At 43.2% G+C, this 15,054-nt stretch overlaps 1 pseudogene; it reads right to left on the bottom strand.

Annotated features, from left to right (window-relative positions):
* The window catches only part of LOC115464367, a 60,307-nt pseudogene that overhangs the window by 27,160 nt on the left and 18,093 nt on the right, over positions 1-15,054 (bottom strand).

The raw sequence follows: 15,054 nt of genomic DNA on the forward strand, positions 1-15,054 counted from the left end.
AGTAGCATGGATGGGCATGGATTGGGAGGGCAGGCCTCAGGGAGAGAGGGGAATTGCTGGATAGGGATGAATGGAGGGGACAGATGGGCATGGATGGATATGGATTGCAGGGCAGGGCTCAGGGACAGAGGGGAATTGCTGGATAGGGATGAATGGAGGGGGCAGGTGACAGAGTAGCATGGATGGGCATGGATTGGGAGGGCAGGGCTCAGGGAGAGAGGGGAATTGCTGGAAAAGGATGAATGGAGGGGGCAGGGGACAGATGGGCATGGATTGGGAGGGCAGGGCTCACACTCTCTCTTATATACAATGTCTTTCTGACTCACACTCTCACACACTCTGTCTCACACTGTATCACATTCACTCTCTATGTGCCACACAGTCACTCACACACTCGCTTGGTCTCATATACTCACTCTCACAGAGAATCTGTGTCTCACACACACTCTCTCTCGCACACACACACACACTCTCTCACACTGTGTCTCACATACACTCTTGCACACACTCTCATTCTCACACACACACACTCTCACAAACACACTCACACCCAGACTCACTCTCTCTCTCACACACACATACTCACACTTTCACTCTGTCTCTCACACAGTCACTCTCACATACACTCTCCCAAACATACACACTCCGAGGAAAACCTTGCTAGCGCCCATTTCATTTGTGTCAGAAACGGGCCTTTTTTACTAGTTTTCTATAATTAAACGCATAACCCAAATCTACACCCACACTCTACCCTGAACCTCCCATTAACCTCCCATTTTTGTGACCCCTTTTCCAGGACATGCATAAAATTTAGGCAGAGATCATGCACCTAAATTCATGAGCATACATCTTGATTGATTCCAATTAGCACCAATAATTGCATGTTAAAAAGCCCATTCTTGGTGCAAATTGGCTGAGATGTGCACTCCTTTTATAGAATTAGGAATATATGTGTAGAAAAGGTGAAAAGAATTCCGTTAGCCATGCTTTGTATACTTTCCCCACTTCTTTATCTATTCTTCTTATAAAGAACCATATCATGAAAAAACATTCTGTGATCGTGGGGTTTCAGTGCCTTTCTGAGATCATACAGTCTCCTTTTCATCAAAGTCTTTCCTTTCACATTTTGTTTTGTCTCACTTTTTCTTTCTTCTGAACAACACAACAAATGATGTTACCTTCCATGGCAAGTAATCAGATAATTTCCACATTTCTGTAGTCCTTGAGGTGGTGTTTCTAGAGCCAGACATGAGCATGTCATGCAGTGCGTGTGCCAGGGCGTATACAGCGTTATATACACTAATGCTCTTCCCAGTGTAGTTGGTGTTACAGGGTCGGACAAATGACAATTTTACATCAGGACTGCAGGATCTTTTTATGTCTTTTGAACACTGGCTGTCACATAGGCCTGTCCACCACATCTTAGTGTGATGATCACTTGGAAGCAGGGTAAAGTTCACCTCCTGGATAAATTTTGTAAAGCTTGGTATCTTTTTCTTTACAATTGCAATTGATAAGATGGTGTTCGTTATATTAACTTTTTTTATAGCTTTCAAGAGAAAATTCAGTTCAGTTTTGGTGATCCATATCTTCCCAGGGTTCAACACAAGAAGGGGTAGATAGAATATATTTTCTTCATTAGAACAGAGAATGATCACATTCATTGATGGCATGTCCATTACTATTTTATGTATTTTCTTCAATGTCATTGAATTGCTCTGACTGAAGGTTTCAATGAACGCAGTACAGCCACCATTTTGCTCAATCTCTTCTCTCAGGATTTGAATCATCCTCAGGTTGTTTTCATCCTCAGATGCAATGATACCAACCCAGGTCCAACCAAAATGCTTCAATAAGCTGACAATCCCAGCACAAATGTGCAGTTCACTGGGGACAGTTCGGTAGAAAAAAGGAAACTTAAATGTGTCACTCATTAAAAGACTCTGTGAGATGAAACTGATCTGTAAATAAAAATAAATTAATAATAATATTTATTTATTTATTTATTAGGATTTCTTTTCCGCCTTTTTGAAAGAATTCATTCAAGGAAGTGTACAGTAAGAATAAATCAAACATAAGTAATAGACAATTACAGCAGTAAAATATTCAAATAACAAAGTATGGCGTGGTATACTACTTTAATGCCTAGATAGGGACCACTGGTGAAATATTCTAATTCTAATGTTGTATTACCACGTGGTGTTCAAAATATTCTGCTTCCAACAACTGCTGCTGTTGATTTACAACAGCAGCAGTTGTTGGAAGCAGAATATTTTGAATACCACGTGGTAATACAACATTAGAAGTGGTATACTACTTACAATGTCAACATAATACGAAATAGAACATTAAAATTGACATCGTAGGATATAAGTAAAGATGGAACATATAAATAGGAAAGAGAATACTTAATGCAACATCATCTTTACCACGTTGAGATCACATTTTAAATAATTTCTTTAAGTTTTTAAGATCCTATATTTAGGTGACTTTTCAGCAGAAACATTAGGATTCTATATTTCACTAAAACTAGGTTAAAATGTTACCTAATGAGTCCTTTCACAAAGCGGCAGAAAGCCCACCATGGCCTTACCCCATGCAAGTTTGGAGCTACTGCCGGCCCAACGGGAGCAGCAGCAATAGCTCTAGCCCAGCGTATGCCATTTCCCACGCTGGGGAAAATAGGGCAGCGCTAACCCAGAAGAAATTGGGCAGTGCCACATGGTACTTGGTTACTGCTGGGATAGCGCGAGGGCCCTTACTGCCACTTCAGTGGGTGGCAGGAAATGATTCCCCTCGCATGGCCACACAGTAAGAGCAGTCTTAACACATGGTCATGGCTATCTTCAGCCTTTTTTACCTGGAGCCCGCCTCTAGTGCTGGTAAAAGGACCTGCAAATTAGGGAGAACCTGTGAGACCGCTTTATACACTGCCTTCTGACATCATACATTGATGTGGATGTCTGTTCCAGCTTGCCCCAGTGTGGGGTCCTGCATCCTGGATACATCTGGTTTGAGAATCTGAGAGACCTCTTTATCCACTGTCTGTGCATAGTTCTCACTTTTATCACCCCCAAAATTTTAGTGCTATTTTTTGTATTACCTCCTTATTGATTAGCGCAGGAATAGCATAAGAACATAAGAGTAGCCATACTGGGTCAGATCAATGGTCCATCTAGCCCAGTATCCTGTTTTCCAAACAGTGGCCAAGCCAGTTGCATGTGAGTTCTTAAATCCTAATTTTTTAAATGCTGCACACTAATTACAACATCAATGCATGGTCATTAATGCAAAAATTAGAAAAAGGCCATTTTATGACTGTGGTAAAAGTTCATCAAGCCCAGCATCCTGTTTCCACCAGTAGCCAATCCAGGTCACAAATACCTGGCAAGATCCCAAAAAAGTACAAAATATTTTATACTGCTTATGCCAGAAATAGTGGATTTTCCCCAAGTCCATTTAATAATGGTCTAAAGACTTTTCCTTTAGGAAGCCGTCCACACCTTTTTTAAACACTGCAAAGCTGACCGCCTTTACCACATTCTCTGGCAACGAATTCCAGAGTTTAATTACACATTGAGTGAATAAACATTTTCTGCTATTTGTTTTAAATTTACTACATTGTAGCTTCATCGCATGCCCCCTAGACCTCTATGTGTTAGGTGGGGAGAGTCTGATAGGTACGGGCGGAGAGAGGAATCTTGGGGTGATAGTATCTGAGGATTTGAAGGCGACGAAACAGTGTGACAAGGCGGTGGCCGTAGCTAGAAGGTTGTTAGGCTATATAAAGAGAGGTGTGACCAGCAGAAGAAAGGGGGTGTTGATGCCCCTGTATAAGTCGTTGGTGAGACCCCACCTGGAGTATTGTGATCAGTTTTGGAGGCCGTATCTTGTTAAGGATGTAAAAAGAATTGAAGTGGTGCAAAGAAAAGCTACGAGAATGGTATGGGATTTGCGTTACAAGACGTATGAGGAGAGACTTGCTGAACTAAACATGTATACCCTGGAGGAAAGGAGAAACAGGGGTGATATGATACAGACGTTCAAATATTTGAAAGGTATTAATCCGCAAACGAATCTTTTCCGGAGATGGGAAGGTGGTAGAACGAGAGGACATGAAATGAGATTGAAGGGGGGCAGACTCAAGAAAAATGTCAGGAAGTATTTTTTCATGGAGAGAGTAGTGGATGCCTGGAATGCCCTCCCGCAGGAGGTGGTGGAAATGAAAACGGTAACGGAATTCAAACATGCGTGGGATAAACATAAAGGAATCCTGTGCCGAAGGAATGGATCCTCAGGAGCTTAGTCATGATCGGGAGGCGGGGCTGGAGGTTGGGAGGCAGGGATAGGGCTGGGCAGACTTATACGGTCTGTGCCAGAGCCGGTGGTGGGAAGCGGGACTGGTGGTTGGGAGGCGGGGATAGTGCTGGACAGACTTGTACGGTCTGTGCCAGAGCCGGGGTTGGGAGGCAGGACAGACTTGTACGGTCTGTGCCAGAGCCGGGGTTGGGAGGCAGGGCTGGGGAGGTGAGGATAGTGCTGGGCAGACTTATGCGGTCTGTGCCTGTGCCAGAGCCGGTGGGTGGGAGGTGGGGCTGGTGGTTGGGAGGCGGGGATAGTGCGGGGCAGACTTATACGGGCTGTGCCCTGAAGAGCATAGGTACAAATCAAAGTAGGGTATACACAAAAAGCAGCAAATATGAGTTATCTTGTTGGGCAGACTGGATGGACCGTGCAGGTCTTTTTCTGCCGTCATCTACTATGTATATCATATCTCCCCTCAGCTGCCTTTTCTCCAAGCTGAACAGCCCTAGCCGCTTTAGCCTTTCCTCGTAGGAAAGTCATCCTTTATCATTTTTGTCGCCCTTCTCTGCACCTTCTCTAATTCCACCATATCTTTTTTGAGATGCGGTGACCAGAATTGACCTTAGCACACAGGAAAAATTCATGCAAGAGCATTTTAACGCCACTTTGTAACACAGCTTAGTAAAGGGCCCCTTGGTAAGCCAAACGTAGGCACTGAAAAGAAGACCTAAATGCAATTAGCCACACTGCCTTCTCTCATTGGTCTTTTTAAATCAAAATGATGCATCACAGGTTCAGCATCCTTCACTCTTTCCTAATGGATTATACAGTAAAAGAAAACAGAACAGGCCCTTTACCTGTGGATAGTGGTACATCCTGAACATATTGGACATCCGTCTTGATTCCTCTGATTGAAGGCCTTCAATGATAGCAGCCAATGTGCCAGATGTTTTGCAGCGATAATTAGGAACCCATATGTCCATACCAGTAAATATATTCATGGCAGCCCCAAAAGCAAAGAATGAATTGCGGTAAGATTCATAAAGATGAAACCCTAGGGTGATGTTGGGTAAGAGCTCTGAGCTATTGTTAATCTCCTCCACTGCAGAAACAAATGCCAGGTAGTCAAAATAGTTTTCTTCATAATAACTGTATGGATAATGAAGATCAGATAATTAATTAATCACTCACTGAAAGAGGAAAATAAACTGTGGAACTATTTTCAAAGCCAGTGGTCAGTGTGTGTTTTTAAAAGCCAGCTGCAGAGGTTGAAACATAAATATATTAAGCACTGCTATATGGGTAGGCAGTGACACTGAATATACAGATTAATCTCAGGCTGTCAGCCATTATCCTTATACTTTTAGGCCTAAACTTAAATGCACAGACTATCTGTATACAGGATGAATATCACCACTATAGGAGCAATTCTATAAAGCAGACCCTGAACATAGATGACTGAAGGGCTAGTGGTAGTCGCCTGCCCTCCTTTATAGAAAAGTAGCATAAGTGAGTATTTACTTTTATGTGCACATACTTCATTCACTGAGCCGGGGAAAATACTCACACCTAAATTGTGGAGATATGCAGAAGCCTAGCTAGGTGGAGCGCAGGGGGAGCGGTCACTCCCCCAAGTGGATTTCTAGAAATATGGCGCCTATGCGCATGAATGCTTCTGCTCTGAGTCCTGCCTTCCTTCCCGCGCAGAGTCCGATGCTGACTCTGAGGAGTCTGCGCCGCTGCCAGACGGTAGACTGATGCTTAGAGTCAGTGCCTGCCCTGCTGCTGCTCAGCTGCCTCTGTTCCGCTGTGAGCGCCGTCCGTCCGCCAGGAAGGGAAGTAGGGAACAACACAGCAAACCGCGGAGGAGGACGCAGGGAGGGAGAAAGCTGTCGACATCACCTCATATGATCCTACGTCTTCCTCCTCAGCCTGTTAGTCCACTTCCCCCCTCCGCGCACACAGTGCAGTTGTGCAGGTCGACGCGGTGTTTGGCAGGCTCCAGGCAGTGAGCAGAGCAGAGAGTCTGAGCCCAGCTGTCGACGACACTCACACGGAGCCTGCCTCTCTCGGCCTCAGCTTCAGCTGAGCTCTTCGTCTTTGTGAGGGACAATGACCATCATCATTCTGGACTGGGCCTCTGTCAGCCTGGGGATGGAAGGAATTTGGTTCTTCCTCCGTGGCACTAGCTGTTGTTTGTTTTGTTAAAGATATCCCAATTCCCCCACTTCACATGGCAACCCAGAATGAATCATTTGATATATTCTCAGAATATATCAAATGATTCCAATCCACTCGCTATGCTACAATTCTGACGTGTCTGGCATTCCTATCTAGTTCCAGTTGGATAGGCAGTGCCTTAAAAGATGGAGGGCAAAGATTTTGTTTTATTTTTTACTTATTTGATAGCTTTTTAATTTATTTGAAAGCTTCCCATATTTAGATATAATCATGAAATAAAAATTGAGCATCACTAAAACATTTTAAAAATTATTATAGCTGGTAGAAACCGCAGTTATAATATCTGTATTTTGTGCTAATTTTTCTACACTGTTCTATACAATACAGAGATGGCAAAATTTCAGTGATAATATCCTGTTTCTTGATCTTAACTGTTGCTGTAATCTGCCTTTGGGACGCCCAGTGCTATAAAGATGGAATATGCTGAAATTAAATGAAAGTAAAATTAAACTCTTCTTTCATTGTGACACATGGAATCATATCTGCATCTGAAGTCTGTTTTGGTGACCCTTTACTAGGCGAAAACATCTCTGCACAAATACAGGGTGTGAGGGGGAGTCCCTACAGCCTTCTTGATGTCGGACTTGAGGGGATAGGACTCCTAGGAGGAGGCAAGGGAAACAAGGAGTTTGCATAGGTGGGGCAACCTGGACAATATTTTGGAGAAGACTCAAACTGACACATTGCACAATAAAGTGGAAAAGAATCTGAGGTTTATATTGCGTTACTTCCCAGGGTGGGCAACCTGATGACTCCCAAATCTACCTTTCTACCCCTGATATCTCACCTTGCATCCAAACCAAAGTTTCAGCGTGCTTGTCTGACATTGCTGTCTGGATGTCTCAACGTCTCCTGAAATAAAACATGACCAAAACCGAGCTTCTCATTTTTCCCCCCAAACCCACCTCCCCGCTCCCTCCATTTTCTATTTCTGTTGATGGCAGTCTCATTCTCCCTGTCTCCTCAGCTTGAAACCTTGGGGTCATCTTTGACTCTTCTCTCTCCTTCTCTGCTCATATCCAGCAGATCGCCAAGACCTGTCGTTTCTTTCTTTACAACATCCGTAAAATCCGCCCCTTTCTTTCCGAGCACTCTACCAAAACCCTCATCCACACCCTTGTCACCTCTCGTTTAGACTACTGCAATCTGCTTCTTGCTGGCCTCCCACTTAGTCACCTCTCCCCTCTCCAATCGGTTCAAAACTCTGCTGCCCGTCTCGTCTTCCGCCAGGGTCGCTTTACTCATACTACCCCTCTCATGAGGTTGCTTCACTGGCTCCCTATCCGTTTTTGTATCCTGTTCAAACTTCTTCTACTAACCTATAAATGTACTCACTCTGCTGCTCCCCAGTATCTCTCCACACTCGTCCTTCCCTACACCCCTTCCTGTGCACTCCGCTCCATGGATAAATCCTTCTTATCTGTTCCCTTCTCCACTACTGCCAACTCCAGACTTCGCGCCTTCTGTCTCACTGCACCCTACGCCTGGAATAAACTTCCTGAGCCCCTACACCTTGCCCCATCCTTGGCCACCTTTAAATCAAGACTAAAAGCCTACCGCTTTAACATTGCTTTTGACCCATAACCACTTCTAACCACTCGCCTCCACCTACCCTCCTCTCCTCCTTCCTGTACACATTAATTGATTTGAGTTGCTTACTTTATTTTTGTCTATTAGATTGTAAGATCTTTGAGCAGGGACTGTCTTTCTTCTATGTTTGTGCAGCGCTGCGTACGCCTTGTAGCGCTATAGAAATGCTAAATAGTAGTAGTAGTAATCTACCATTTAATTTTGTGCAGTGTGTGAGACTATGGGAAGTATATACAGAAAAGGGCCCACACAAAAGTGATTTTAGCCACTCAAGAAGTTTGTTTCCATCATTTTGGGTGTGTGTATTTCTGCATGTGCCTAGACCAATGGTTCTTAACCAAGGAAGTGTGTTGTGGACCAGCAGCATGCACTCCTGCTGCTGGTGTTGCTAGAATCGTGGTTGATGAGCACAGGTCTGCTGCTGTAACACAGCAGAGGGGTCAGCTCCAGTGGCCCCAATGCTCCACTCTTCAATCATGAAACTGACAACACTAGCAGCAGACTCTAAAGCAGCCACCAGTGTCCCTAGGCTTGGGGCACATTAGCAGTGCCTTGACATTTCTAGGAATGTCTAGTTGTACAAAAGTCTGCTCCCCCAGACGTCAAAACCTAGCTACGCCTCTGGAGATATGCACTGTAGTTTCATTGTGGATATATGGAAGACTGGCTGGTGTGCCTCCAGGACCAGGTTTGGGAACCACTGATCTAGCTCCTTGAACTGAAAAGGCATACATTACTGACTCCAAATCATCATGATCTAAAAACAACTTTAGCCGACAAATCATTTACAAGGTGGCAAAAGAATGTTGAATCATTCTTTGTATTTTGAAAGACCTAGATCCCAAATATCTATGGCCCAGTTGCTTAAACGTTCCCTGAGTTCCAACTACTCGTGTCAAGGCAGGTACTGGCTCTGGATTACTGAACTATAAAAATCCGGACCTCCCGATATTCAGTGTTTAAGTTGTAAATCAGAAACCCAGCCCTGCACCAAAGACATCCTTGACCTAACTACCTCATGTAAAACAGCACTTCCCTTAGCATCTAGAGCAAGTACCTGAATATTGTCATCATGCATATAAAAATGCATATGCATAGTGGAGCCAAATACAGATTAAACAAAGGGACAACAATGAGCTTTGCATAACCCTACACAATAATGGCCATGCATGGGAACAAGCCATACCCACTGCAACCTCCACATTAAAAACAGCAAAACTGACTCCATGCTGCTCTCCTTTTATGGACACACTTCATCTAGCACTTGCAACAGTATAGAATGGTTGATAGCCTTGATGTTGTAAATAAATGTATTTAATAACACAAATCCTCTGTCTAGCCAGCAATCATTTGTCATCAAAACCCGTATCAAAAAACTCCAATAATTGAGTAGCCACCACTTTCTTGATTATCTTCCCTATGAAAGGATGCTTAGAAATTGGCTGGTAATTCTCTGCCCTATGGAAGTTAAAAGTGGGTTTCTTAAAAATAGGACAAAGTGCTGCATATTTTAAATCTGAGGGAAAACTCTCCTTTAGTTCCAGACTCTGTTCCTTTTGTCTCGCTGCACCTTATGCCTGGAATGGGCTTCCTTAGCCGTTACGTCTAGCTCCATCCCTGGCCGCCTTCAAATCCGGGCTAAAGGCCTACCTGTTTGATGCTGCTTTTGACTTCTAACTTGTCACTTGCTCGTAACTTTTATTTTGTCTTCCTCTCTTCAATAGTCCCTTTCCCTATCCAGCTTATAATCGAAAGTAATCGCCGGCTATTTCCCGACACAAATTGGGATATGGCCGGCGATTTCGCAAAAGCGGCGAAAAGCGTTTAATCAAAAGCTACATTTGTGATAGCTTCGCCGCTTTCCCTTCGCCTTGCCGGAGAAAGTTCAAAGGGGCTTGTTGGCGGCAAAGTGAAGGCGGGACATGGGCAGGCTTGGGCGTGGCTACCAGATGGCCGGCTTTTATGGACAATGGAAAAATAAAACCCGGAGATAAGCAGTATTTCGCCGGGTTTATTTGGTCCTTTTATTTTCACGACCAAGCCTCAAAAAGGTGCCCCAACTGACCAGATGACCAACGGATGGAATGGGGGATGACCTCCCCTTACTCCCCCAGTGGTCGCCAACCCCCTTCCACACTAAAATTATTAAAATACAAACCTTTTTTGCCAGCCTGTATGCCAGCCTCAAATGTCATACCCAGCACCCTGACAGCAGTATGCAGGTCCCTGGAACAGTTGTTGTTGGTTGCAGTGGACTGCAGAAAGGCAGAGCCAGGCCCATCCCCCCCTACTTGTTCCACTTGTGGTGGGTAATGTTGAGCCCTCCCAAACCCCCCAAAACCCACTGTACCCACATGTAGGTGCCCCCCTTCAGCCCTTAGGGCTAGGGTAATGGTGCACACTTGTGGACAGTGGGTTTTGGGGGGGATTTGGGGGACTCAGCACACAAGGGAAGGGTGCTATGCACCTGGAAGCTAATTTGGTTGATATAAAAGATGTTTGAAGTGCCCCCTAGGGTGCCCGGTTGGTGTCCTGGCATGTGACGGGGACCATTGCACTACAAATGCTGGCTCCTCCCACGGCCAAATGCCTTGGATTTCGCCGGCAGTTTTTTCCATTATCGCGGAAAAACAAAACTGGCGATCTCAAACCCAGCGAAATCCAAGGCATTTTGCCGGCCCACACCGTATTATCGAAAAAAAAGATGGCCGGCCATCTTTTTTGAAAGTACGGTTCCAGCCAGCTGTTGCGCCGCCGCCAAAATAGATCGCCGGCGACCTATTTCGCCAGCGACGTTTGATTATTCCCTTCTATGTGTCCTTCTGTCTGTCCTACCCTTATCCTTATTGGTCCTGTCTGTCTGTCCTGGTTTAGATTGCAAGCTCTTTTGAGCAGGGACTGTCTTTTCTTCATGGTCAATTGTGAAACGCTGCATACGACTGGTAGCGCTATAGAAATGATTTATATTAGAAGTAGTAGTTTATAAGTTATCTCTCTAATTCTGTAAAAAGTGCTAAAAATCATTCATCCATCCAATTTGGACACACATTTTACCTGAATAATGATCCAATTAGTGCAGATAATTGGCATGCTAACAAGCAAGCAATTAGTAGTAGTTTTAATTAAAACGTTCATGCATAAATTTAGGCACAGGATCCATGTGAAATTTATATAATAAGGGGTATGCATGCCTAATTTAAGAGTGGTGATTGGCACCACATTTCAGTTGGTGTAAATGGCCACGCCTTAAAATAGGCATGATTCCCGGCTATAAGCACAAATTCTATTAACCACACCTAACCTTAGACCCAGCTTATAGAATACCCATCATATATTGAACCTATCCCTATGTATAAATGTGAGCCCTGCCTGTGACCCACCCAGACTCCACTCATGTGCTACTTTTAAACAATGCACTATTAAAGAATATTGGCATTTATGTATGAACATATGACTGAATATGCCAATACGCTATTCACTTACATGCATATTTGTTACCTAAACTTGGCGCTTTGTTTATAGAATTTTCCAGCATAAGGATAAGTATTATAACTGCCCTGCCTCAGTCTTTCTCTCGCCCCCAGGTTATATAGATGTCATGAGGCCGATCAGGCAAATATTCAACACCTACTATCTGTATGCTGTATTGAAATTATACGGAGAGAGAATTTATGTGGTTGCCTACTGTTGGAAATCACATAAATCCTTCTGAAAATTGATCTACAAGTCTTTAGAGAAATATGTAGATACTTCCATCTGATAACAAGTAACAGGTTGTGAATCGCTTGTTTGCTCTTTCTGAAAATACTAGGACTAGGGGGCACACAATGAAGCTACAAAGTAGTAAATGAATCGGAGAAAATATTTCTTCACTGAACTCTGGAATTTGTTGCCAGAGAATGTAGTAAAAGCAGTTAACTTAGTGGCGTTTAAAAAAGGTTTGGATGACTTCCTAAAGGAAAAGTCCAAATATCATTATTAAAATGGACTTGAGGAAAATCCACTGCTTATTTCTAGGATAAGAAGCATTTTTTGGGATCTTGCCAGTTAGTTGTGACCTGGATTTGCCACTGTTAGAAACAGGATGCTGGGCTTGATGGACCTTCAGTCTGTCCCAGAATGGCAATACTTATGTACTTATGAAATGTTACTCTCTATATAGTTCAAAATAGATGTCTTTTACTTTCTCTCTCTTCAGCAAGTAAATACCCCACTCAGTGGCTACATGGATACTAATGGAGGAAGTTATCAATGTGGGCTACCATTAAGATGGGTAATTCTACTGTTAACTGTAGTGGTACAAAATGCATGAATGAAGGTAGAGGTATGCAGTATATCATGTCCCATCACCATTCCCTTTCCACCTGTTTCAATCACACTATCTATATGTAGTCCTAAACTTAAATGGTTTCTATCTGTATACATTAGGACAGCTATTTATTATCCTACTATAATAGCTTCATTTGTTCTAAAGGGGATGAATATCGCTACTGTCCAGCTGAATTTAAGCTAAGCCCTGGGAAGAATTCTGTTGTCATCTCCTTTCATACTTATAACTCAGAGAATATATCTTGATATCTGACCTAATTTACCAGTTTGCTAGCCCCAAATTAAAGAAAAAAAACTAATGTGGTTAAACCAGACATTAGCTGTTTAAATCATTTTGAATATCTATTTCTGTGTGTTTTGGAAAAGGCAATTAATTTTCTGACAGACCCTGAGTTATAACTGCAAACCCTCAGATCATGATTAAATTCTTAGCATCGCATTGAATACAGATAGACAAATGTAAAATCCCAAGAAGGACTCCCTTATCTAAAGATCCTTCATTAAGATACAAATCAAATTTGCAATTCAAGTCAGAGTCCATCCTAAACATATGAATCATGAGATGAAAATGGTAATGGAATTCAAACGTGCGTGGGATAAACACAAAGGAATCCTGTTTAGAAGGAATGGATCCATGGAATCTTAGCGGAATTTAGGTGGTGACTCCGGTAATTGGGAAGCAAAACCGGTGCTGGGCAGACTTCTACGGTCTACTCCCTGATCGTGACTGAATAGATAAGGATGGGCTGGAGTGTAAATTTTATGGGGTTTTGATGTTAGCTTCAGAACTTAGTACAAGTAGTTCTGCTGGGTAGACGTCTACGGTCTGTGCCCTGAGATAGCAAGGACAAATCAAACTCGGGTATAAAATATCACATACCATGTAAAATGAGTTTATCTTGTTGGGCAGACTGGATGGACAGTACAGGTCTTTATCTGCCGTCATTTACTATGTTACTATGGTGCCACGTAAACTAAGCCACGCTGCTACTTACGCATACATATTTCTCCATGTGGGAAAAGCTGTATAGGACAGTGGTTTTGAGATCATTAAATTGCTTATTGTAACAATTCCCCCAATCATGACGTCTCCATCTTTGTGGTATCCTGGTTTTATGTGTCCATATTTCATTGGTGTATACTGGCCCTCAGTGGTCTTCCATTGGATGTAGCAAGGTATCAAAATCAAGACCAGAGTTGCTGCCATCTTTCAGGTTGTAAAGCAGCTTTTCTTATAAAACAAACTCCTGCTTGCCCTTCTCTGCAGTTGTGGTATGAGGGAGGAAGTTTCAGAGGTCTTGGATATTAAAATAAAGTGCAGAAAAAGTCATATTATGAAAAAGAATTTTCAAACTGCACACCAGTAAATCTGTGAAAGACACATATGAGGTTGAGGAAAGACAGCAAAGTCTGTATTATTAGCTGTGATTCAGCAGGTGGTGAAGCACTGTTATATCTTTATAGAGTCCAGCTCCTGAAAGATTCAGCCTCAAGGGATGTCTTCTCCAGCTGTGTGTGTTTAGCATTAAATATAGGTTGTGATTTGTGGTTTTTGCTTTCTTAATATAGTCTATATAAATTGCACATTCATTAGAAAATTATTAATTATATACAAAGTCTTAGAAGAAATAATTATAATCAATCTTTGTGGGGGTTTTTGGCATTTTTCTTCCTTTACATATTCCTTCATATTGTTTTTATAAAGTAGTGTGGTTGTCATGTAAACTTCATGATGGATAAAACAATATACTTGACAACTACAAAGAGAGATTCAGACAGAAATAGAAATCACAACTTTTCTGCAAACCAAACCAAAATAACCTTGTGCCCGTCTGGTCTTGGGCCAGACTAAGGAGGTTGTCAGCATGGGCTTGCTATTGATTTGTTTTCTTAAGTTTACTTCATACTTACCAAAGGCAAGCTTAACAACATAGGAAGACATCACAGTACAGCTAGTATGCAGGCATTCAGAGGTGGGGAGAGCAGCACTTCGTGACACATGGCATGTGCCTTCACGGGTTACTGGCTTCTCCGAGGCACTGCTTAGGTAGCAGACCTTTCATACTTTTTTTGGTCCCATAGATCCCTATGAGCCACCTGCAATTTCATCAAATTTGCCACATACATCCAATTATGTCCAAGTTCCAACTTTCTTATCTCTCATCTAATTATGACCAAGTTTCAACCTTAGTAAGTTTTCTTATCTCTCATCCAATTAGGACCAAGTTTCAATCTTAGCAAGTTTGCTTATCTCCAAGCTTCGCTCATCCTTAAATTTAACTTTTCTGCACCTGGCCCAATTATTTTTTATAGTTTCTCAGAATGCCTATGTCCAGCTGTACACAATCCTTCCCAACTTTGTAACTCTGCCAGGGGCGTAGCCAGATCTCGCCAGGAGGGGGGGGCCAGAGCCCGAGGTGGGGGGGCACTGTTTAGCCGCCCCCCCCGAGCTGCCGCCGCCGCCGCCACCGCCACCACATCGGACCCCCCCTGCCGGCCTGCCCACGATCCCCTTCAACCCCCCTCCCGCCACCAACTCTCCCCCGCCGTCGCCGCCCGCCCTGTCGCCGCAAATGATACCTTTCTTGA

This window comes from Microcaecilia unicolor, chromosome 3 (assembly GCF_901765095.1).
Source record: "Microcaecilia unicolor chromosome 3, aMicUni1.1, whole genome shotgun sequence".
Classification (NCBI taxonomy): Eukaryota; Metazoa; Chordata; class Amphibia; order Gymnophiona; family Siphonopidae; genus Microcaecilia; species Microcaecilia unicolor.